The sequence below is a fragment of the Lissotriton helveticus genome, chromosome 6 (genome assembly GCF_964261635.1).
Source record: "Lissotriton helveticus chromosome 6, aLisHel1.1, whole genome shotgun sequence".
In the NCBI taxonomy this organism is placed as follows: Eukaryota; Metazoa; Chordata; class Amphibia; order Caudata; family Salamandridae; genus Lissotriton; species Lissotriton helveticus.
The window spans coordinates 1,124,206,136-1,124,233,271 of NC_136067.1; the positions used below are offsets into that span (position 1 = coordinate 1,124,206,136).

The window sequence follows — 27,136 nt, forward strand, 5'->3', positions numbered from 1 at the left end:
ATGCACATTCTTGCAGAGGAACAGCATATGAAACAAAGTAGCATTAGGTAAGGAGCAAGACCAACATAAATCTGGGGTGGCAGGGAATCGCTTGTGGAGTGTAGAAGAAGGAGTGTGAAGTAATCGGTTATATATTAAAAATATAGATTGTGTCAAGGACGCCGCCCTAGAACTTTTACGAACCTTTGTCCAAATCTTGTCCCAGAGAGAAATTGGCCATGATGTGGAAAGGTCAATTTCCCAATGTTCCTCCACCTTGGACTTAGGTCTGGGAAGTGCATGTGCATGAAGATGCTTGTAAACAACAGAAGCTTCGGGAAGGGATCGTAGGACAGAATGTAGTTGAAGAGTAAGATTAGGCGGATTGGGAGCAGGGGATGCCCTAGAAAGTCTTGTGTAGGTTGCCATGGCTGCTGCTTTAAGGAGGAGATATTTGGGAGCAAAGGAGAGGGGCAAATCAAAGGTGGAACAAAGGGTGTGGAAAGGTAAAAAGGTAGAACGGGAGAAGAGCTGCGATACCCAAAGCAGACCCTTGGATCTCCAAGATTTCCAGTAAACGGGTTTACCTTGGATTAAGAGGTGTTTATTATGCCAAATAGTGGATGAAAGGAAGTCGGCAACACTCGTCGGGGAAGGAGGATTAGAGGATAAGAGGAGTTTAACAGTGAATTTATGGATGGGAGTAGGAATTGAGGAGGGTTTGCGGGAAAAAGAAATATATTCAGCGAAAGAGAAAGGGGACAGAAAGAGGCGTTCGACCTTAATCCACAAAGGACAGGGGGAATCCGGATCCTGTAACCAAAAGGAGGCTTGGCGCAGCAAAAAAGCCTTATGGTAAGCCGGGAAGTCTGGAAAATTGACTCCACCTTCAGAAACAGGGCGGATGAGTCTAGCAAGGGAGATTCTGGGTTTTTTGTTATGCCATAGAAAGGAGGACAATTTTCTTTAAAAATTTGGCTGGGATAGAAATTGGAAGATTGAAGAGGGTATATAGAACAATGGGGGATAACCTCATCTTAATAGTGTCTAAGCGACCCCACCAAGACAGGTAAAGAGGATGCCACTTGGCAGTGAGGTCAGATAGTTTCTGAACGCATTTAGTAAGGCAGAAAGAAACAGTGTCAGGGATGGAAGGGGTAATGTGCAGTCCTAAATATTTAATGTGAGAAGGGCTCCAGGTAAAATTGGAGGCACTGAAGTCAGGTTTAAAGGTAAATTTTGTCAGGGGAAGAATCTCGCATTTATCATCATTTAGCTTATAACCAGAAATTGAGGAATAATGTTGTACTTCTTGCAAGAAAGCAGGGATGGACACCGTGGGATTTGAGATGAAGAGTAAAATATCATCTGCGTAAGCAGCTAATTTGATGGAGGATTCGGTGGTCTGAAAACCTTGAATATTGGGGTTTTGACGTAATCTGGATAGAAAGGGTTCTAAAGCAAGATTGAAAAGAAAAGGTGAGAGGGGGCAACCTTGGCGGACACCTCTACCAAGGTCAAAGTAAGAGGAAATTTGACCATTAGCATAAACTGCAGCTCGAGGACGAGAATATAACAGTGAGATTAGGGAAATAAATTTAGGGCCAAACCCGAACCATCCAAGAGTATGGAATAGATAAGGCCACTCGACCCTATCAAACGCTTTCTCAGCGTCTAGGGCTAATAAAAGCCTAGTATTATCAGTAATGTAGCGACCTTTAACAAAGCCAGATTGTTCTTCTCCTAAGAGCTCAGGAAGCAAATGATCCAGTCTTATCGCTAACGATTTGGCAAAGATTTTATAATCAATGTTAACAAGGGAGATGGGTCTGTAGTTTTTACAATATTGCATATCTTTTCCGGGTTTGGGTATTAAGCAAATATGTGCATCTGAAAAGGTCCCTGAAGAAGTACCAAGTTCAGCAAAAGAATGGAGAAGGGAATGGAGCTTTGGAATCAAAAACTTGGAGAAATGAAGATAAAACTCAACGGTAAAACCATCTGGACCGGGGGCTTTGTTAATTTTGAGCTGTTGGAGTGCAGTAAGCAATTCTTTCTGTGAAATGTCAGTCTCTAAAGAGGAAAGATCAAGGGGGAAATGCGTAGGTGTTTGAATAGTTGAGAAAAAGTGTGTAAGAGAATGAGAAGAGGGTTGGGTATCAGAAGTATATAGGGTCTCATAGAAGCGAGTAAAAAGCAGCAAGGATGTCGCCATCTTTATGTTGCAAGTGTGCATTAACGTCATAAACAGATTCAATTGTCATCTTATTGTGCTTGACCTTCAAGTAATTGGCAAGAATCTTCCCAGCCTTATTCCTGCCACCATAAAACTTGGCACTAGACTTAAGTAAATATAGGGAGGCATCTTCAGTAGATTTTTCATTAAATTTAAGCTTAGCAGCGACCAAAGCTGTCAGACTATCTGTGGAATGTGAGGTGAAATAGGCGTGTTCCAATCGTTTAATGTCAAGAAGGAGGGTTTTAGTGAATTGGCGAGCAGTCTTGCGTTTCTTTGCAACATAATTAATAATAAAGTCACACGCAGCTGCTTTAAAAGCATCCCAAACAGTAGGTTTCGAAATGGGTGGGACATCATTGAACAAAAAAAATTCATCAAAAAAAGCAGTGAAGGAAGAAGAAAACTTGGGATCCAAGAGGAGGGCATTGTTAAAACGCCATCTCTTAGGCCCATCAACTTTGGGGATCACCTCAAGGCTAACTACTACAGGGGCATGATCTGAATGCAAAATCGGACCGATTTCCGCTGCAGTAAGAGTTTGAGCAACATCATGTGAAACAAAAATATAGTCAATTTGTGATTGGGAACGATGGTATGGTGAATAAAAAGTAAACTCCTGCACAGTTGGGTTGCATAATCGTCAGGAGTCAACAAGCTTATGTTGGGAAATAGCTTGAGTAAAAAGTTTATGTGATTTAGTGGGGACATAAGTAGCTTCAGATTTCCTATCTAAAAACGGATCAAGAGGCTGATTACAATCTCCCGCAAGGATGAAATTATCATCCATGAATTGGGTAATGCGCGGAGAAAACTCAGCCCAAAAAAGGGGTTCACCATTGGTAGGACCATAGACATTAAGAAGAGAGATTGGAACACCTCTAAGCGATAGTCTGACATATGTCCATCTGCCATTAGTATCGGAATCTTGGGAAATTACTGTGAAAGGGAGAGATCTATGACAAAGAATTGCAACACCATTACGTTTACCATCTCCTTGCGAATAAAAAACGTCACCCACCCAGCCTCTTTTAAGCTTAGCAGATTCTGTATCAGTAAGGTGAGTTTCCTGAAGAAAAGCAACATCAACATTCAACTTGGCTAAATGAGTTAATGTGGTGACGCTTAATTGGGGAATTGATACCCTTGACATTCCAAGAAACTATATTTAAAGACATAGCTTGTACAATAATGCAATAAATTTGTTGCAAATGAAATCAATGTAGAAGACCATGTGCGCGAGCAAATCAAAAGAAATAAAGGAAATAAAGGACTGTGCGAGAAGGTAAAGAATAGGAAGAGGAATAAGTAGAAACCAATGTGCAGAAAAAGCATACGTAAGAAAAGGAAAAGGACCCATGAAGAAGAATGAAGAAAAAGGAGATGAAAATGAAGTACAAATTGAGAAGGGAAAGAGAAAAAAGGGAGTCAGAAAGGTGAAAAAACATGCGAAGAGAAAGAACAAGGGAAAAATTAGAGATGAGTTCAAGAAAATTGATGAAAGATAGGAAAGGAGAAGGAGAGAACTAAAACCTGAAAAGAAAGAAGTTATGACCGGTAAATTAACAAGGAAGCTGAAATACAAAAGGAAAGGTAGGGAAAAAAGGGAACAGAATGACAAGGAAAGGTAAGGGAAGAACATACCTACAGAAGGAGAAGACAAAACCGGGGAGGGTTAGAACCACGCGGGTGAGGCAACACATCCAGGGTCAGCTCGACGAGGAACCAGGGAGACATCTTCGAGCAAGGAAAACATCCTGCATAAGTGAGGGAAGAGAACGAGAAGGTGAACTATGAACAATAGTCGGAACAACAATAGAAACATCAATAAACAACAATTCAGTGTAGAGAAGGAACAATAAAGATAACAAGAGCTCATACAAGTGAGGAAAAAAGAAAAAAAAAAGTGCAGCAACAAGAGGAAGAACAATAAAAGGGCAGACCAGCCTGGAGCAGAGGAAGAAGGTCCAGAAGCGTCCATGGCGGAAGTCTTATGAGCGTTGATAAAGCTCTGCAGACGCACTGAATCTTCATAGGTGGTAGTTTTGTTGTTATAGGTGACTTTAAACAAGCAGGGATGATAGAGGCCGTATCTTGCACCCATCGAACTTAGAACATCCCTCATATTCAAGAAGGTCTTGCAGCGATTTGCAGTGCCTTTCGCATAATCTTGGGCAAAAAATAAAGGGGATCCGGACCATGTTAACTTGGGGGCAGATTTGGCAGCCGCCAGAACCTTCAGCAGGTCAGTGTACTCCAAAAAATAAAGGATGACGCCTCTTGTCCTTTGTGAGGAGGAAGCCAACGAGGGCAGACGACCCAATCGATGAGCACGTTGGATGTTGAGATTGGTGCCTTCTGGGAGATGAAGCAGTTTGGCGCTGCGAGGCCTTCGGGTATGTATGCGCTATATAAATATAATTTTTCATTTCATTTCATTTCATTTCGGAAGAAAGGATTTAAAGAAGGCAAGTGGATCGGAGCCCTCAAGACCTTCCACCAGGCCGTAGATGCGTAGATTATTTCGTCTATTCCTGTTTTCTAACTCCTCCACCTGTCTTTGAAGAGCGGACACCTGGGAATTCAGATGAGTGACTGTGGAGCAAGTTTCCTGGAGAGACGTAACAGAGCATTCAACAGTGGAAACCCTTGTTTCAATCTGCGACCAGTTCTCAGTGAGCGCCTGAAGCTTGACGTTGGTTTCTTCCATGAAAGGACGCAAAGTACTGATTTCCTCCAAAAAAGGGCGGAAAGATCTGATCTCCTCCAACAAGAGTTCCATCGAAACAGGTGGAGATTGTTTAAGTGGTGAGGGAGGGTCTTTTTTTAGTCTTTTGGTAGTCGTTTTCCCTGGGGCCGATTGAGAAGACTCCATTGTTGTGCTGGAACTAGATGAAGCAGATGAATCCTCTAGTTTAGAAAAAGCTGAAAAGACTTTGGAATTCTTCACATAGGCAGTCTTAGTTGTGGAGGGCATAAGGAATGAGGACTTCAGTCTTCCCATAAAGAAGATGATAGGATGCAGCGATCGCTAAAAGTACCTCAAGTGCCCAAGGAAAAATGAAAAATGACACTTAGAAAGCCTTTGTAGGTGCAAGAGGAATTATTAAATACGTGAAGGATAAAGTATACTTGTCGTTAAAAACGACCCATAAGAAGAGGCATCAAAGACGCATAAACACTGGACATCAGAGGAGCTGAGGCTGGAATGACGACAAAACTCTGGACCAGTCAGAGGCAGTGGCGTGCGTAAAGCGAAATTAGGCACAGCGACAAGTGTTTCCCAAAACACAAGTTTAGCGTACCTATAGAGCCCAAAATCATGCAAAGCATAGGAGAAATGAATTATAACACTGACCAAGCTGAAGGCAAAAGAAACCACAAAAATAACAACAACAACAACCAGTCCATCTGAAGTCAGCTGAGGGACGCTCAGAGTCGATGAAGAGCTGAAACTTCACATTGGACTAAGAAACGGGTCGTAGTTCACCCTATTAACAGCACGGTCAAGAACTTTGCCAGTGTACTTAAAACAGAAGGTAAACTGCTTTCACATTTCTCAAAGTCTCACACACCGCAACATATGGCAGAGTCAGGGGATTAACAGCACCTGAAAATGGCGGCTGAAGGCATCTGTGAGGAAATATCAGCTTGGGCAGTCAGGAGACAGGAGAGAGATGAAAATATCACACAATATCGTGTGTGTACAGTCTCATGCAGATACGAGTAGAAATTAGGCTGAAAAATGGTAAAATCTCATCCGGAATCCCAAGAGCCGGCATTTGAGGTGAAGCGCGAGGAATCTCGTCATCAGGCACTTAAAATGGCGGCCGCCGCATCGGCGAAATCGAAGCAACTTACTCCGATAAAATTCTCCACCGCGAGGTGACAGAAAACAGTCAGGAAGGTCGCATCACTGGCCTGAAGTGATCAGCAGGTCTTCATGTCGCTCGTGCAGGAGGAGAGAAGCTGAGAGCGGTACGTCCGCTGGAACCGCAGCGGAGCTTCACCCCAGCGCCACCATCACCGCCGGGCGCTAAACCACACCCCCCCCCCACCGCAAAAGGGTATCTTGATACATCTAGCCCTTTCTGACCGCGCAAAAACTGGGAACGGTCACCAGACTGTCATGCAAAGCAAGAGACTTGCTACAGACTTTTTTCAGCTGAGCACAAAGATTGAGTGGATTGGTACCCATACAGTTTGCCTATAAAAATTTGAGGACATTGCTACAAGTCCTGTACATTTGCCATCCTTCCACTGCCTCCTCCAACTTCACCTTTACCAGTACTGCCAGGCTAACAACAAAGGGATCTCCTCACACACAGCCTGTTTAGGAGATAGGGATGATGATGATGATCATCATCATCATCATGACAATTCTCATCTGCCTAGAGACCCATGGAATGATTACAATATTGATCCACCCCTGGGTAATGTTCCAGGCCAATACCCTACAAAACCCTCACTTCCAGATGATAACGTATCTTATCTAGAGCAAATTTCTAGGCAGCAGCACAACTTTCGGTTACACTGTACAAGTACGCCTAAGATGATGATTTTTTATTTGAAACACTCTGATATTCATATAGAGTTAGTCAAAGGCTCATTATTTTGAAAGGCGTGATGATACATGCAGAGGACACCTTAAAAGATCAGTTTTTGCACAAATCTTAACGACCAGGATTGATGAAAAATATAAACCATCACCCTCTGATCAGTTTTTATTGAATGACAGCTTCCCCTTGATTCCCTGGTAGTTTCCAATTCTCGTAAATGAGCAAACTCAGACATTGGTGATGATCCTCCCCAGATAAAGAATAAAAGCCTATTGACGCCTCTGGTAAAAGAGTAGCTTCACCAGCCGCTAATTACTGGTGCATTGCCAACACAAGGGGCCTCTTAGCTAGATATCACAGGGCCCACTGGGATGAAATGGATGATCTACTTCAGTACATCCCATATGAACATAAGTAAAAGTCACAAGAGCTAGTTCAAGAAGGAACGTTCCTCTTTAATTGTTCTAATATATTTGCTCTTAATGCTGCTGACACTGCAGCAAGAGAACCCAATACCAGCATTCTCGACGTAGGCATGCCTGGCTTAGAAGTACACGCTTTACAACCGAGGTCCAACAGTCTACCATAAATACTCTGTGTTGACTAAAGGGAATTACTTCAACTCACCGTAAAGTTAGCAAATACCTGAAGTAGCATGACCCATTGCCCCACATAGCATGCTGTAAAGGGTGGAAGAAAAACGTAAATGATACAACTGATTAGGAGATGAAGAGGGCTGACTGAAAGTATAAGTATATTTTATAAAAAATGTCATTAAAATCAAAAAGTCTTGGAAAAAGCCAGACCTGAAATACACACTGGGGCACAAAGGCATTACACACTTCAACAAGATTTTACCCAAGCACACGTAATTTGCAAAGTAAATCTTTTCAGAAGTTAGTAAAAACACGCAACACAGTAGATGCAATTTATCAACTTTTTCTGCTTTTTTAATCAGTCTTCCCGATGTCAGGTTTTCACGTTTTCCAAGCCAACACGTGTTTCGTCGCCTCTTGTAGGTTATTACATGCGACTTGTTCACGGCTAGGCAAAACATAGGTACATAAAATAAGTCTACATATAGCTAAATTTGTAAAAGCACAGTTGTTAAAAGGATCAAACTAATGTGCCCCGGGGAAACATCCTCGTGTTACGCCTTGTGCCTAAGATCTGCACTTTAAGGACACTTATTTGGTGCATGCAACAATTTGTTCTGTGCATGGTGACTTTATATATTTGCATGCAGTTACATTTATTCAAGTGATCATATTGTTTGCATTGAACATATCACAATTTGTATTTCCAAAATAGTGCCAGTGGACTTAGGTTACTTATGTGTAAGGTAAATACCTATATGTGTATTCCTACCCTACCTAATTACCAAAGTTACAGCTGTGTCATCCAGTGACAGAACCTTAAAGAGTGACCTGCGAAAATCTAATCTCCAGGAAAGCCATCACCAAATAAACTCATTAAGCATCAAAATAAGCTTCGTAATGTCCAGGAACTGACCTGTGCTTATCCGTAGGAATCTAGACGGTGAACACAAAATTGGACACATCTATATTCCAACAGGTTTCTAATATGATCCGTAATAACGTCATTTACTTCATATCGCCTTTAAAATTCTAAGTGTAAAAGTACCTTTCATATGGCGATAATTCCGAGCCACATGATTCCGTGGCATGCGGTTAAATCCAAGTTTTCCAAAACTCTATAATTAAGAGTCTTAATTAATCCCGATGTTAGCCGGTCTTCAAAATCTAAATGCGACAAAATAACAGTGCCCATTCTCAATATAATCCTATCTTTAGTAGTCCTTATTTTAAATGCCCCCACCACTTGCTCGTGCACTCTACGTGGACAAGGAAACATCTCTCACACCCCCTTACCTCTTCTGATTCAAGCGGGCGACTATCTCGCATCCTCTGCCACACGCCGGTACACTCGAGTCCGAATGCCGTCTTTTCTCTCAAGCGTTGGAATTATCGTATTTCCTGGTCACGTGATTACGTTGATGCGCGTGGTCTTGTGTGTATACATATGCAAGCGCCATCTTAAGGTGGTCATTTGTTCAGTATTTGTTACCGAAAAACAGATATTTCCTATGGAATAAAAGGAAGTATCTATACTATGCATCTGTAAGCATTAACTCAGCCGTTAATTGCGATACATGTAAATAGGCAAGTCACAACAATAGAAGGAGGCCCCCCAGGGGGTGAGAATATATAGGCAGGAAAGCGGGAGGAAAAGTATCAAAATAAAACAAGAACCCTGCCTACGGGTTTGAAATGGGGTCCAGCACAAGGATCCTCAAATATCTTCGGAGCCAACTCTGTCTTCTAGAGCCACATGAGAAGCAAAACATCAAAAACTTTTTAAATGAGCATTTATAATGTATTAAATCTTCAAAGTCTCATAGGTAGATATAGCAAAAATAGATCCATCTTAACACATAGCAAGTCATTTTTACCAAAGTAAGTTAATATCATGTCACTTGGTATTTTAAATAGTACATTTTTAAAATCATGTTACAACCCTATTCCAATAAAAAACACACATCACCTGTATTTCAATAGGGTCGTGTGGGAGTGGCTTCCTCCCCAAACTAATCTAAGCAATAATTACTGACTTAGTAAGTCCTCAGTCTCAACATCAGTGTGGTTCAAAAGAGGAAGTGAGGTAAGGTATACGGGCCGCCTCTTCCAATATCATGGTCCATCGATCACATGTGATGTCGTAAATCACCTTTAGAACCTGTCCATATCAAGCAAAATTCTATTCCTGTTGAAGTTATGTGTATATTTTATCCACTTTAAATATAGGTTTGTCAGTGACTATTCTGTGTAAGTGACTGTTTACCACATGCGAGCATAATTAGACTCAATAAACCCAATAACAAACTAATACATTACTTATCAGTGTTATCATTGTGTTTGTTATCATTGTTACATCAGATTACAAGCAAGTCCTATTGTATACTCCTGCAGCATGCGAATATCATGTGCACAGCACAGATGATAGTGTGCTCATCTACCTAGGAAATAATGCATCTCATGGTCAACATTCATCCCTGTCTCAGTCGTCTGTAATTTTAAGATCCAGGATGCTTCATTCCTACGTAGGTGTAGCTCACTGTTTCCCCCCCTTGGGTGTCTCATGGTCTGCTCTATTCCAAAAAATGAGAAATCTTTGTGTTGTCCTTGTGCGTGGCAGTCTGCAGTGTGTGTTGAGATGGGGTATCTGCAGTCACTTTGTCCACCTCCGGGAGACTTCCCGAGCCGGACGCTCCGACTCGATCTGGCTGTCCGAATCGGGCATCATACTGTTCGGTCGGAATTTGCCTCCATTGCCCGCCATGATTAGCTTAGGGCCGAGACGTACGGAGCGGTTCAGACTCGGAAATGATTCGGACGGAGATTCCGCGCTTCTTCGCATCGTACTTCGTCGTCCGGACCCTTGTACGAACCGGACGGAAATTCAGCCTCCAAATCGGATCTGCTGTTGCCGAACCCGATTCGGTGCGCTTCCGACCTAGATCGGAATCGGCCCCTAAGTGTCAGGACGGGAAAGGGCCAGCACTGCCAAGGGTCAGCAGCAGGGAACTGTGCTCTTTAATAAGCATGTCTCCGTGGCAGGCCATCGTGGGATGGCCAGCCAGACATATGCATTTTAAAGTTCTCTAGCCTAGGTGTCTTAGACAACTGGGTTGTAGAAAGCACAGGCTTCCAGTGCCTAAAGAAGCTCTGGGAGAGTCTGCTCTGTCCAATCCTGGCGCTTCTTTCATGCTGTGCAAGCAGCGAATGTGAAGAAAACATACGGAGATCACTGTGGTTACTGTGTTTTCGTCCTGCTATTTTTCATTACAGGTATTAAACTTGTAATTTCCCGGTTATGGTGTGGTAATAGCATGTAATGTCAGTAATACTGGTCATATATTGCCAAACATTACTACAGGCCATTTGTAATGAGTGTCTTAGTGACCCCGCAAAAACTGGGAATGATCAGCAGACTCTGTCATGCAAAGCAACAGACTTGCTACAGATTTTCTTTCTGCTGAGCATAAAGATTAAATGGATTGGTACCAATACAGTTTCCCAATAAAATTGTGAGGGCTGTAGATAATTTTAGGTGGTGATATCATTATACAAAAACAAGCACAAAGAAAAAATTGTCATCAAGTCATCGGCCTTTCACAGTTTTAATCTTTTGTATACATCTGTACATAAATATACAGGCTTTCTTTTGAAAACTCATGTTTGAATTATATGTAGTAGTGCTTACTCTTAATTTCAATGTAATTTCCCCGTTTTACAAAAAAATTATTTTAAGTGCTTATCACATTGTTTTGAATATAATTTGATTCTGTATGTACAGTCAATCGTCTCCTGTGATGAGAAATGCATTCTTATTTACTGCCCCACACCAGTACCCTGGCAACTGCATTTTGGATTTGTTGTAGATGTCAGAGAAGACAGTACAAAGACCTAGGTGAAACGAGAAATTCTTGACAAATCTGGACCAAATAAAATCAGTAGTTTTACGTTTGTGCTAAATGGAGAGTCAAGCGGACACTGGAAGCCAGCAGTTAATCAAAGTTAACATGTTTATTTTAATTGCATAATACATTTTTGTTCACTGGAAGTCCATAAAATGCATTTATTTATGCATTTTATTTTTATTCAATAGTTCTTGTTAGTCAGCAAAAACAAAGAGTGCCTTGAGCTGGGGCGGCTCCTCCATTTGAGCAGCAGATTGTCTCCCCACAAGCTCCAGAGCTGAAAAACTAAAATCGCAATAAAGTTTACTTACTAGCTCTTTATTTTTCAGTAACCCGCCCTACACTAAGTGACAGGAGGAGGCAGGGCCAGCGCTGCTGAGTGGCAGCTGCAGGGTACTTTGTGCTTTAAAATACATATGTCTCCTTAGCAGGCCATCTTGGGATGGACAGCCAGACATATGCATTTTAAAGTTCTCTACCATATCTGTCTTAGACAGCTGGGTTATAGAAAGTGTAGGCCTCCAGTGCCCTCAGAAGCTATGGAAGAGCCTGCTGTAGCCAATCCTGGCGCTTCTTTCATGGTCTGAAAGTAGCAAATGTGAAGAAGATATAAGGAAAATCACTGTGCTTACTGTGTTTTCATCCTGCTATTTTTTATTACAGTTGTTAAAATTGTAATTTCTCAGTTAAGGTGTGGTAATAACCTGTAACATTAGTAATACTGGTCACGTATTACCAAGCCTTATTACGGGCCATTTGTAATGAGGAACTTAGTGACCGGGCAAAAAGTGGAAATGACCGCCAGTCCCTGTCAAGCAAAGCAATGGACTTGCAACATACTTTTTTCTTCTGAGCATAACAATTTGAATGGATTTGTACCAATACAGTTTCTCTATGAAAGATTTGAAGGCTGTAGATAATTGTAGGTGGTGATATCATTATAAGGAAACAAGCACAAAGAAATTATTTTCATCAAGTCATCGGCCTTTCATAGCTTTCATCTTTAGGATACACTTTTGAATAAATATAATGGCTCTCTTTTTAAAACGCATGTCTGAATTATATGTAATACTGCTTACCATTAATTTTAATGTAATTTCCACATTTTATCACATTGTTTTGAATATCACTAGCTTCTGAATGTAGAGTCAATCGTGTCCTGTGATGAGAAATGCATTAATATTTACAGCCCCACACCAGTACCCTAGCAACTGCATTTTGGATTTGTTATAGCTGTCAGAGAAGACAATACACAGACCTAGGTGAAACAAAAAATTCTTGTCAAATGTGGCACGAATGAAAGCAGTAGTTTTACATTTGTGCTAAATCGAGAGTCAAGCGGGCACTGGTAGCCATACACTAGCCAAAGAGGAAGGAAAGCAGTTAATGTATGCAAGCAGTGTGTTCTGGGATGTTGTGTATTAAACCTGTCAGCCTGCGGGTGGTCTTACCCCAAATCTTTTGCCTCAGCACCTCCATTCTTTGCTGCATTTTTTGTTGTTGGCCTAAGGACTCTTCGCACTCTACCGCTGCAAACCAGTGATAAAGTGCTTGTGTTCCTTCCCTAAAATATGATTACATTGGCTTATGCCCAGTTGGCATATTTAATGTACTTTTAAGCCTCTTTTAGAGTGGTGTACCATAAACTTAGGGCCTGTAAATTAAATGTTACTGGTGGGCCTGCAGCACTGATCGTGCCATCCACTTAAGTAGCACTCTAAAACATGTTCCTGGTCTGCCACCGCAGCCTGAATGCAGTTTTTTACTACCATTTTCAGTTGGCATTCGAACCTCCTTGCCAAGACTTAAACTCCCCTGTTATTACATACAAGGCATCCATAAGGCAGGCCTCAGACAGCTCTTTGGGCAGGGTGCTGTGCAATAAAAATGTTGGACATGTACTTTTAAGTTTTACATGTCCTATTAGTGAAAAGGCCTTAAATTAATTTTTCACTACTGTAAGGCCTATCCCTCCCATAGGAGTACATTGGCAATTCATTATTACATTTATTATTCTAGAATTTCAAATTTAGAGCTCGTAGCTATTTTAAGTTTGGTGTATTTGGTATTGTGTTAAAGAGCCCAATTTTAATGTTGAAGTCGGATATTTGATCACAATTTCAAAAATGCCACTTTTTCTGTTTTTCGCACTTTTGCACCTGTAGATTGTACTGGATCACATGACTAGGTGTAACTGACAGATCTTATGAACTATTCAAAGACAGTCACAAAGTAGAGGGATTAGGTGTGCCTCAATGGGCCATCTGCTGGCAGGTAGGGGCAATCAGCAGTCCTCTTCTTATTTGACCTCTCTGCAGACTTCGTCACCGTCTCCCACTACACACTCACCGCAAGACTCCACGAAGCTGGCATTCAGGGAACTGCCCTAGACTGGATCTGCTTACTCCTCACTGGCTGAACGCAAAGAAACAGACTCCCGCTACCCCTCTCGAAACCACAGAGATCAGTTGCGGTGTACCCCAAGGATCATTACCCAGGCCCATGCTCTTCATTGTCTCCATGGCCCCCCTTGTGGCCATCGTTAGAAACCATGGACTCAGCATATTTTCATACGCCGATGACAACCAACTCATCCTCTCCCTTGCCAAGGAACCCAACACCACTAGACACAGGTTTCGGGAAGGAATGAAATACATTGCTTCCTGGATGAGCAGCAGCTACCTGAAACTCAAATCTGAGAAAACAGAAGTCCTCGGATCAACCCCCTCTGCATGTGAGAACACCTGGTGGCACAAGGCACTCTGCAACACCTCCACACCCACGGACCATGCCCACATTTACAGCATCATATTCGAATCCTCTCTTACCATGACCCAACACATCAACGCCGTCTCCTCCACATGCTTCAACACCCTCCACATCCTCCACAACACATTCAAATGGATTCCCCCGAATCCAGAAAGGCTGTCCCCACGTACTCATGACCAGCAGACTGGACTACGGAAATGCCTTCTTCACCGTGATCAACAAATCCCTACGCCACAAACTCCAGACCCTCCAAAACACCACCGCCAGACCCGTCCTCGACATGCCATGACAACACCACATCACCCAGCAGCTACAAGATCTCCATTGGCTCCACGTTAAAACAAGAGTGACCTTCAAGCTACTCACTCATGCCTACAAATCCCTCCACAACACCGGACCCCAATATCTCAATGAAAGAGTCTTCTTCTATGCACCCAAAAGAAGCCTCCGCACTGTCAACCTCACCATGGCAAAAACCCCACACATCTGCAGAGCCAGATCGGAAGGAAGAGCCTACTCCCACATTGCGGCCAAGACCTGGAACTGACTCCTTCTCAGCATCAGACAATCCCCTACTCTGCAAGCATTCAGGAAGAACCTCAAGACCTGGCTCTTTGGATGATATGGAGCTGCAGAAAAGCCTTCCTTATTCTCCAGTGCTTTGAGACCCCCACGGGTGAGTAGCACGCTTCACAAATACCAAATTGAGTCACTGAAGCTGACCACAGCCCCACCTCAAATCATTAGCCTGTGCTCTGCCTTCAACCAAAGGGCCAAACAAATCGGCATTGTCCCTGCAGCCAGTTTGGAACCATGACATTAGAGTCAGGAAATGTCATGCACTTTAAAGCCACTGTCTAGAAGCTATTCCCTTCTACCAGAACCAGGGCTCGAAGTAATACAAGTAGGACCTCACACGGCAACTCTTGAGTATACTTTCTTGACTTATGTATTCTCTGCCAGAAAGAAGGACTGCTATGTTGCTGGAAGAACTGCCACTCTGCTGGACTGCTGCTCAACTAGACTGCTGGCTTGCTGCATCACATTCCTATTTGTCCTGGTGCTCTGCTTCCTTGATCGTCAACTGTCCAAGGGCCTCCAGAGTGACTCAAAAGGGCTAGTTTACTGGCCTCCTATTCCAGGCCATTGAGACACAATAGGCTCCCTCCATCATGAACCCGCACCTGTACCCAAAGTGAGTCGTGAATCTTCAAATTGTGCCCCTCCACTTATGGATGCTTGGAAGTGATGCTAAAGGTGCCTAGATAGCCAAAATCCAAAGTGGGGACATTTTTGCTAAAATCTGTTCTGAGAAGTGTGAACTATCCACCAGATGTGCATTGCCTGTCAGATTGGCTTTGCAGCTTCTCCCACTACGTTCTTTTCCACAGCAGCAATTCCATTTCAACTGTCCTTTGCGAAAGGGTTATATGACCTCTTGGCACTATCTTCAGCTACAGCCCTCTGCCTTTTCCCAATGGAGATTGTCGACTTCCTTTTCGAAGAATAAGTCAGAGCATAGAAATCTGCACTGCGGCTTCAACCCAAGGCTATTTGGCGACAACACTCCCTCACTGACACCTCCTACAGCCTTAACACTGCTGAATTGTTTCTTCTAAGATCATTTTTCTCAAGAATATTTCTAAGTCTGAAGGTAAGTGTTTACCAGGCCCAATCCACTTCTTGTGTCCAAACTGTGCTCTATCGTGGTCAGACCTATTTTCTGACTTTCACCTGGTCTGGCATGACTAGATGTCCACGGTTGGTGCTTTGATATATTAGGTGCCAAAAAACCTTTACAATTCATGACTCCAATTCTACTGATTGGATTATTGTTGTTTTAGTGTCAAATAATGTATTTAAATGTACCATATTTGTCTAAATTGGTGTGGGATATGTCTTGTGTTGTGTGTCTACATTAATACTGTTTATGGGCTGCATAAATACTTTACACATTGCCTCCAAGTTAAGCCTGACTGCTTTTTGTTCCAAGCTTCCCACTGTTAAACACAGGTTCATTAAGGGCCATATGTATCAAGGTAACCATTTGCGATTCTGAATTAGCGATTTTTAGCGAATCGCAGAATCAGAATCGCAAATTGGTATGTATGTAATAATTCGCAATTAAATAGCGATTCAGTAAAAATCGCTATTTAATTGTGAGATTCCCAAAAGCGATTACTTAACCATAAGAAATCACAATTTTGTGATTTCTTAACGTAAAAAATCGCAATTTTGCAAATTTCGCAAATCTGCTATTCGGAAACTCAGGTGCAGCTTGATGACATCACAACCAGGAAGTGTGACTACCCATGCTGCACCTGAGTTGCTGAGTCACAGTCAGAGTGAAGGATTGGTGGAGAGGGAACTCTGCAGTTTTCTACAGTATGGCTCAAACTGGAGACATGGCCAGCCAGGAAACACAGTAGCAGCAGCAGCAGGGTGAAGGTTCAAGGAAGAGAAAACAGAAATTCTCAGAGGCTGAGTTGGAGGCATTAATCCAGGAAATGGTGCTCAGCCATGAGCTACTATTTGTAAATAATCTTTGAGGGTGCCGGAGACCCGCAAAAGGCGCATTTGGGCTGATATTCAGCAGAAAGTTAATGCAGTGGGGGTGACACACAGAAGTGTTGATGAACTTAGAAAGCGATGGTATGATCTGCGCCAGCACTCGAAGGAGAAGTTGGCTGCCAGGCTGTAGCAGTCCAGGACCACCGGTGGAGGGACCTCAACAGTCTCTGACTCAACACCTCTGGAGGAACTGGTGGAGGGGACCCTGAAACCAGAAAGTGTTATAGGTGTGGCTGATCTCAACATCTCCGAGCAACCAGTACCAGGACCAGGTAAGAAGCATGCTATCACACCCCTGACACCCTCCAAACACCCCCCAGCAGCGACCTTGGGGTAGGAGAAAAATTTGTAGTCCAGAGCAGGTACACAGGCACACACAGCAATGAATCATGGGAGATGTAGTCACATGAACAGTAAATTGGTGCATTTTCACCCAGCCAGTCCCCAATAGCATATGCACGTCAGGAAAGGAAAGTACATGACACATGTAACCCCAAACTGTGAAATGTATTAATTACCAAGTGCAAGTGAGAACAGTTAATAAATGTGTGCATTTACATCCACAGCACCATCTGCAACACAGCCTACAGGCAGTGGGACACTGGCTGAAAGTCCAAACTTTGGAGACGCAGGGCATGAGGAGAACACAGATGGGGAGGACAGCCCCGTCATCCCTCCGAAGCAACGCAGGAGACTTGTAGTCAGACCACTACCCCCATTGGGGGGCGAGGCAGAAGACAGCGATGTCAATGTGCACCCTGCGCCAACACAGCCACAGCAACAAGTCCGTGCACATGCTCACCAACTCCCAAAAGGCACAACCAGGCGCAGGCCTCGCACAACCAGCAGTGTAGCAGATCTGGGGGAGGGAACAGTCTTTGCCGGCCTGGAGATGCACATGTTGCAGGTGCAGCGCCTGCAAGCAAAAAACATAAAATCTTTACAGAGATAAGTGAGGGCAGGCTTCAGGTGCATGAAAGGTGAACTGACGGGTGCCCTGCAGGCACTCTGTGAAGAACTAAGAGCAGACCGTGCTGCTAGGGGCCGAGAGCTGCAGCGTCTGGACCTCTACACACGGGCCGTAAACTGCCTTGCCTCTGCCACCAATATCCTCTCCAGGCGCAGCATACACGTGCAGCTCGAGATGGCACACGGTAGCCAGGACATAGCTAGGGCACTGGTGCAGGTTACAGCTGTTGTAGACGAGCTGCGGGCAGTTTGTACAACTGGGCCAGGAGTCCTAACTCCCACTGAGGAGGACACACTGTCAGGGCGGAGCAGCACCACCCCACCACCCATCATGGAGAGGCGCCGTAGTGGCCGAAACAGTTGGCCTACCATGCCTAATGAGAACACTGTGCAACCACCAACAGGGGCTTCAGTTCGCCAGCGCCGCATGTGAGGGGCAAAGTTTGTGACCATTGGAAGAGGGCAGCTACAAACTTCACTTGTACACTACCTTCTATTTACAGTCTTGCACTGTGACTATAACATGTGCAGGAAAAATGAAGTGTGACTGGGTGGCGTTCAGGCTGTGTGACATAATTGATCCTGCAGTTAAGGCATTAAACACAGTCGCACACATGAGATCTGGCATTGTGTCATTTTTTTCTTAACTAGAAATCGTTGTGTGTAATCTCATCTCACCTCTGGTGCCCAGCTACTGCACCAGCTACACCAGCTGGCATACGTCCTGGGTCAGGCCCCTCCACGTATGAGGAATCTGATTCACTGACCTCCACTGATGTGCCTTTCCTGGTGGCGATGTTGTGCAGCATGGCACATGCTACCACTATCTTGCAACAGGTCTGGGGGCTGTATTGTAGTGCACCTCCCCTCTTGTGTAGGTATCTGAATCTGCTCTTCAGTATCCCAAATGTGCGCTCAATGGTGCCTCTGGTTGCTATGTGTACTCTGTTGTCTCGCCGCTCCCCAGCGTTGGCAGGATTCAGGTAGGGCGTCAGAAGGAAATCCCAGACAGCATATGCACTGTCACCTGTGGAGTGGGATGGGTATGGTTAGTTACTTTACTGCACATGGTAGTCTGAACAAATGTGGCCTCTGTTTAAATGCATTTACCTAGTAGATATCCCTCGCCAAACTCCCCACTGTGAGTCTACGGTATATCCCACTGTGACGGAAGATGAAAGCGTCATGAGTGCTGCCTGGATATTTTGCGAAAATGTCTGTGATGATGTGTTTGGCATCACACACCACCTGTATGTTCAGTGAATGGTAGCATTTGCAGTTCCTGAAAACGTACTCATTGTGGGAGGGAGGGGATATTGCAACATGTGTCCCATCTATGCATCCTATCACGTGGGGGAATTGGGGTATTTGGTAGAAGTCCTGCTTGGTCTGGTCTAGTGCCTGTGGGGTGCTTGGGAAGTAAATGTGGTGTTGCATCCTCTGTACCATTGCATCAAGGAACGCGTGGAAAAAGCGCGAAAATGCACTTTGTGACACCCCTCCTGCTGTGGCTATCACCCCCTGAAAACTACCTGAGGCCAAGAGGTGTAGTGAGCACAGGACCTGGATGTGAGTGGGGATGGAATGTGTCCTGCATGTGGGGTGTTCAAGGAAGGGTTTGAGTTCCTCATCCAGTCTGTAGTGGGTGTAGATGTCCTCCTCAGTGCGCTGGTAGATGGTAATGCGCGCACGGAATATCGTCTCTTGGCGTCTCCTCCTCTGTGCAGCAGCTCTGAGTCGCATCCTCCTGGCTATCACATAAAGCCCAGCCATTGTGGAAAAAAGTCTGTTGCGTTCTGGTACTCCTTAAATAGTTTGCACATGGTTACCAGCTGCTCCTACTTGCTGGTAATTGTGATTCTGTAAAGTGCCAATTTCTGGAATTCGAAATTTGCGTTTTTTTCATACATTCCATTGCGATTTCTTGATTTGCGATTTCCCGTTTGCGAATTTCGCACACTGAGAAATTGCAAAAAAAGAAATCGCTAGAAAATTCGCAGAATTTCCATGCTCGCATATTAAGGAATCGCATTTTTTGCGATTTCTTGTTTTGCTAGGCATTTTTGCTTCATACATTCGAAATGGCGAATTTTCATTCGCAAACGCTGTTTTTTGCGATTTGCAGCGTTTGCGAACGAAAATTGGCTTGATACATATGGCCCTTAGTGTCTTTTTTTGGCTTACCCTGCAGAGGATTATGGTTGTTGCTTGACCAGGGCTCATACCCCAGTGAACCAACAACCCAATTTCTAACACATGTTCTGCATGTTTCTTAGGATCCACGTCGTATGGTCTGTTATGAGGTTTTTTGTTCTAGTAGTCAACCTCAGGGGTGCCCCGCAAATTATTTGTGTGCAGAATAGGAATAACAGGGGCTAGAATTGTGGAGTTTGGTGCTGGGGCAAATATGTTAAACTTCGGCTCCTTCTTGTTTACAAAGTAGATGCCATGAATTTCAGATTGGGGTTTGAGCATGCCTTTTAATCTGCCCTGCTTTGTATACTGTGTTAACTAATCTTCTCAATACAAGGTGAGGCAGAAACCATTGCTGTCTGAGGTACCAAAGACAGTATTATCAAACTATATATAAGTAATCTTTATTGCATGACTTAAAAATAAACCATTGCAAGTACAAAACATTTAAAAGGTTTCAAGATTGCATTTAGAATGTTAAATTCATTAAAAGTCAGTATGTTTAGATGATAACAAATGAAACTTCCATTTAAAAGGTTTCAAGATTGCATTTAGAATGTTAAAATTCATTAAAAGTCAGTATGTTTAGATGATAACAAATGAAACTTCCATTTAAAAAGTCATATTCATAAAAAGCCAGCAGCAACAAGTAGAACTTGGCAGCATTATTCCAATGGGGGGTCGCAAACTCTGGGCAGCTCAATACATTTTTTTGCAGCGCGCTCCATGAATCTTACTAGGGCACAATTTAATTTGGTGTTCCTAGGGTCGAAACAGGCCAAAACTGCTGCTCTACAGCTTCTAATCATGTTTCTATATTATCAAACTAGAAACCCTGACTGATTATACACTTTCAGTTCTTCGCAAGGACTTCATTGTCTCTAGTTTGATCCATGAGAACATTGGGTGATAAGAAATTTGTAGATCCCCATAGATTCCTGAACTTTCTCTCATAGAAATGAGAGATACATGCATCTTTTTCACTAAAGTTTGAGATCTGCAAGATTCTATGAGTAAAAAAAAAGCCATGAGATGCATGCAAGTCAAATCTGCATTTGGTGGGTTTCCCTGTGTGGCAGCTGGGTCCGCATTTTGCAGCTAAGATCATCACCAAACGGGGCCATATTTCTCTTAAATTTTATGTTCCCATGCTGTACTTTTAGGTGTTATGTGTTGCTAGTGCTAGGCCTAGTTGCACAAGTGGGGTACCGTTTTTATCAAGACAAGTGTGTAAATGCTGGGGGGTAGGAATTTTTCCGATCACTGAAGCTTACACAACATTCGTACACAGAATTTTGGGAAAAGTGTGTGTTTTTTGCAATAGTTGGAGGTTTGCAGGGCCTTATGTGTAAGAAACCTTCTTCAAGGCAATACAAGGCACCCAACCTCAGACTTCCTTTGTGTAGTTTCCCAAAAAAGTCTGAGTTTTGTAGAGTGACAGCTGAGATTGGGCCCAAATTTTGAAGCAAACAACATTGATTTTTCTGGGTTAAATGTGATGTCTCCATGTTGTGTTTTGGGGTGCTACGCCCTGCCTTTCATGTGGCTGTTTTGATGAGGAGATGATTGGAATTAGAGAATAGTAGAACATTTTTTATTACTATTTGGATTTCTCTGCCTTTTTTGTTTCTAAATGTAAGCAAATGTGTAAGAAAGAACTCATTTTGCAAATTTCCCTGATTAACAAGATAGCTGGGATAAAACTAAATTCAAAGGTGTACAAATAACCACTGTTCCTAAACTTAGTCTCTCATGCACATTTCAGAAATATAAAGGTTTCTTCATACCCATGTTTCATTCATTTAATTCTACCATATGAATTGCTGCATGGTCAGTACACAATGAAAAAATTTGGAAAATTCACTTTCCGCGTGAAAAAATGTGAGGTAAGTGGTAAGTGGTAAAAAAGTGTTTTTAATACAACTTTGCTTTTGCTTGCAATCTAGGACAATGGTGATCCTAGCACAGGGTGGATTTTGTTGATGCCATTTTTAGAAACACACATGCTCTAGCACAGCCCCTTTCCCAGAAAAACAAAATGTACCTACATTGTGGTTATTTCTGTGGTTCCCACTGGCAGAATCTTGAAACTTTGGATACCTTTAGAATCCTCAGGATGTTGGAAAAAAGTGGTGCAGATTTGGAGTACATGCTTTTTGTGGACAAAAGTTATAAAGTTTTAACCACCAGCTTCACCAAACATAAAAAAGGAGTTAACATCGGTTGGGGTTGAGTGTAATGCCCTAGCAGTCAAGAGGTTAGCAGAGGCAGGAAATTCTGAACACGCAAATACTGCTATTAAAGTCCTTTTTGGGTGACAAAGCCATATTGTACAAGTTTACATGGGAACCACTTTCAAAGTAGAGAATAGAAGTATTTGTGGATTTGACTTCCTCTCTGAACAACAAACAGATGATGTCTGGTGTAGCAAAAAACCCAACATTGTGACAAGTGATAACATGTTACTGCTATCTACTGACAAAACAATAATGTAACAATAATCAGGATTATCTGAACATTTCTCAAAATGTACGCTTGTATAGTAAGTTAAATCAAGACAGTTTAAATGAACAGGAACAGTTGTGCGTGAGAAGAACTATGGCCATGACACAGGAAATCTGGCCTCACTTTAAAAAAGAGCACATCAAAATTTGCAGCAATATGGGTTTTATATTTACCTCAGTCTTGGAACATGATGATTCTGCACTACCGAGCCCACAAAAGGCAGACATTTTCAGCCCCCATTCTGTCTTTCTTAACCAAGAGCATCGCTGCAGAGGTTGCTGAGGTGGGCCAAAAACATTCTCTCTGAAGAAACCGTGAAGCATTGAGTGATTTGTAAATTTTAAAGAGAAAGGGTAGGTCTTTTCAATGATGATTCACTGAGTGTGTTGTCTTCAACCACAAACTGCAAGTAGGTTGAAACCACATAAATTAGGAAAACTTGACTATCTCTCAAGCAAATTCAAAAACTGTGGTAAAAATATGTTTTTTGATACAACTCACTTTGATCCTGAAAGCTGGTAAAACAGTGAGCCTAGCACAGCAAATATGTTGTTGATACAATTTTTGGAGAGAAAAATATATACTTTCTTGTATCGCACTCTTCCCCCATTGTTAAAAAAAATGCAGATATGGTTTTCTCGGTACCTTGCGGGGGATTCTCAAACCTTGGTTACCTTTGGAATCCTCAGGATAGTAAGAAAAAATGAAGTGAATTTGGCGTGGATACCTTTCATGGAAAAAAGTTATGATGGCATAAGCTCGTAGTACCCTAAATATCAAAACAAGCTACTGCCAGAGAAAACACCATCAATTAACTAGTTAGCTAAGACACTATAATAGCTTTACAATGTCATGTGTGAGCCCCTGAAAATTCAAGCTGAGGCAGCTGAATAAATCAACAAAATGATCACAGCTGTGTGGAGGGCAAGCACTTTTTTTAAGCACACATCTCCTGCTCAATCAAATCACATACTCCAGGCTTTCAACTTGTGGAGGGAACCACAGCCCTTCTCCTAGTGATTCTCACATAATTTTCTAGAGATAGCTGCACTCTCAAGCCAGACCATAAAAAAGACTCAACGTGGGTGTAGAAAGCAACAGCAGTTAAAGGGTTAAGAATGACCTAGAGCATGCATTTCCTTCTCAATGCTGATTTCTTTGTGCTCAGGTAGCCACTATTCCTCAGGGTCACTTTATCATGTTTTTGAAAAAAATTAAATGAAAGCATTCTTAGCCCCAATTTTTTGCTGAATTTTGTTTGATAGTTTTTAGATTCTGCACACTGGGGCAATGATGGCCAATGATGTCCAATGCCCAGTGTATGTACTCTGAACACTAAAACTGTAGGCATTGTCTCTTCCATGATTGATAGTTTAACTCTCATATAGGGACATATTATATGGTGTATAAACTGCCCCCATGGCATGTAAAGTTAAATGTCATTTCTTGATATTTAAGTTATGCAATCAAAGGGAGAGAGAGGAACTAGAGTAGTTAGTTTGTTTAGCCTGGGGATTATGAAGTAAACAAGAAAAACTAGCTACTAGTACAGTATACATGTAGTATGTGTCTGCATAGGAAAACCGATTGGTTTTCTATGAAGGCCCTCACCCACCAACCTAGTTGGTGGCACGTTTCATCATCGGGCCCCACCTGAGGTACTGAGTGTACCTTAGGTGTGCTGTGACGCCTGACTACAGCGAAGCGGGTTTTGTTATGTGAGTGTGAGTGCTAGTGCGTTGAGTGAGGTTTTAAAATTCTGTCCTAGGGGTCCCAAACAGTTCATTAATTGGAGGCCCCTGGCAGGGTTAAAAACAAAGGCTTCAGGACGTGTACGGATGGACTCATGGTCTCCCACGTCCAGTGTGGTCTACTAGTTTCAGCCATGTCTTTTTTTAAACTGGCTCTCTTCAGGACCTTTTTATGTGTGGGGGTGGTACAGGGGTCTTATATGCTGTCAGTACCCTGTATGTGTAGCACACGCTAAGGTGCTGTATTTGTGAGAGATGTTTCCTCACCTGAAACTCACGTGTTCTTAACTATATGTGTCTGTGTTTGTCCTGTTCCATTTTTCTTTCCTTACAGGTACAAACGGAGAGAAAACACCTCTCACAAATACAGCACCTTAGCCCCTTTTCAGATTGGGACTTAAAAATATTCCCTACTACCAGCCAGTTGCGAGGATAATCTACGTTTTGTACAGGACCAGGACCCTATTGCGGTCGGCCTAAAATGACACATAAGTTCTGTTCCACCACAACCTTTGACCACAAGTAGCACTTAGTGCTTTTTGGTGCTATTTTCCTGTAAATATGTACAAATTCATATGTCTGATCAACCTTCATTAGAGTTTTTTTTGATTTGGTGTCATTTTAATAACTACATCTTACTATAATTTTATCATTTGGAGGGAGAGCTTTATGGTGTTGTGTATTCAACTCTCTAACTGATTTGGTATTTCTAAATACTTTCCACATTTTCTCAAAGTTAAACCTGACTTCCCTACGCAATAACTATCGGGGATTGAGCTCAAGCTATGAAACCTTTACCTGTACCTAACACATTTGTGACTTTAGTCTTAATATTGGTGATGGGCTAGCATCCAGACCCCAATTAATATTTTTTTTTCTCACGGTGGTGTTCTCAGTGAAGCCCTGACTATATTCTTTACATATATATACTATATACTTCACATATATAAAGCATTGTGTTTCAAGTATTCTGTAAATATGAACTTTAAATATGTACTTTCTTATTATTGTTCAAGCACTCAACAAAGTGTTGTACCAAATAGATATTTTTCTTTTCATTAAAGAAAGCACAGCATATATTGAGCAAAACTTTGACCCAGGCACTAAAACCTATGTTCTTTCCCTGCAACAGTAAGCAAGACCCAGAAAGAGATGTGAGTGATCTCAGTGAGCCAACCTTTTCAGAGAAGTAAGAAGTTGTCACGTAGAGGATCTGCTGAAACACCTTCCTTTGGTGCGTCTATTTCATACTTAAAACGTCCCTCTTGATGTGATATGTCATTGTGAATGAGCGAATAAGTTCTGTATTTGTGATTTACGTTGCCATTGCACTCATACTGCTTGAGAATTTACCGAAAACGGGGTGAAACAGTCACAAACAATTGTCAATTAATAAGAAAAATCACATATTTGTAATCAGTGATACACAAAGCACGCTATTGGAAACAAAAGTGTTAGAGGTGAAATATTTAAATATTTGAAGTTAGGGAGTGGATTAAGATAAAAATGGTTTCAAGTAAAGGGATAAGTGAAAACCAGAAATGGAAATACTAAAGTGCTTTTTATATGACTGGAATGGCAAGTCTCAAAAAGTGAAAATGAACTCAATCTAAATCTAAATATTTTTAAGAAAAAGATTTAAAGATAAGAAAAGTATATAACATCAGTGGAATTAAAATGCAGCAAATACCAGAAACAAATTTACCGAAAGATATTGGGATGTAGCAAAAATGCCACGTTGTCTGCTAATATATTTTTAGCAGTTAACTTTCCTAATTCTGCATCATAATACTGAAAGCTTACTAACATGGTGTTCCTCCAGGATGCTGCTGCCAACTCGTTAGTAGCAGGAGTAATGCTAAGGTAAATCACATGACTGAAATGTTTGTGTCAATAGAGAGGAGCCAGACAGGCAGGTTTACCTGTGCTCGTCTTCCACCGCAGCGCTTTAAAAAAAAAAATTGTTATCCTCATTAGCCTTCTCACCGCCCATTGCTCAACGAAACCACCCATAGGCTTTTTATCTCGTATACTGGCTGAGTGGAAGAGAAAAGGCTTATGCAATGCTATTTAGAGTCAAACACTTCTCTCGCGATGACCACCTTGTATAGGGAACGAAAAGAGTCCTCCTCCAGAGCATAGCCACCTTATCAACCAATCTCCCCCCGCCTAGGGAGATTCTACCAGCGAGATAGGAGAAGGCTTAATCATTGGATTTATGTTATTTAGCTAACAAAAGTCATACACAAAACCCTCTCCCTCACCCAAAGCATAATAAAAAAGGTGACCAAAATCTATGCCTTTTGTGAAAGGATTGGATGTGAGCGACTTAGGCAGTTTTCTGTCATTCATAAAGGGCTGAATCTGCAGGCTAATGCAAAAGCACATCCAAAGTTTAATCTTCTTCATTCCAACCATTGAATGGTCACAGTGATCATATTAGTGTGATGGGTTGTTCCACTATAAAGAGTGGGGAATGCCCTTGACATATAATGAAGAAGCACCAGTTACTTCATCCTACAGTCCAGAGTGCCAAGCAGCAAAAACAGACAAAGCCCTTAAAAGCAGATGAAAGATTAACCACAATGTCTTTGTTAATCCTTATTAATCAATGAACATTACATTCTTTGCAAATGCCAATGAGACACTCTCAATTGAATTCTTAAGGCCAAACATCCCAAACTAAATGTTTCCACTTAGAAAAATTGCCTGAGCACACAGAAAATGTTGTGGGTACTGTTTGTTTCCTCAGTCACCTACGTGTGGGTCTGAAAGTTTTTAACAGAAGGATCAACAATATATTTGTAGAAATCAAACTAGCTCCCTTCCACAACTGCAGCAAGAATGTGAGCTGTGTGTCAAAAGAGTCTTGTGTAAAGAAGGCGAAACTTGAAAAACAAATAAATGAACGTTTACTCCTTAGATGTACTTGTAGCACCCTGAAAAGTGTCTCAAAACCCTATGACTTGTTTCTGCTCAGGACCTTGCCAGCACCTCGGGCCTGTGGTAAATCATGCCTGTGCAGCCCTTGGCCTCAATATTGACAATGTACTATAGTATTTTGGTTGGCAATCCTAATTTTCAGCAGCTTCCAAAACAGAGA

The 27,136-nt window shown here is 42.3% G+C and overlaps 1 long non-coding RNA gene across 1 annotated transcript in view; it reads left to right on the forward strand.

Annotated features, from left to right (window-relative positions):
- LOC144761658 (uncharacterized) overlaps positions 1–27,136 on the forward strand; it is a 134,796-nt gene that overhangs the window by 63,216 nt on the left and 44,444 nt on the right. The window contains exon 3 of the long non-coding RNA XR_013595834.1: positions 25,166–25,267. This is a non-coding gene — a long non-coding RNA (uncharacterized LOC144761658). The remainder of the gene's footprint in view (positions 1–25,165; positions 25,268–27,136) is intronic.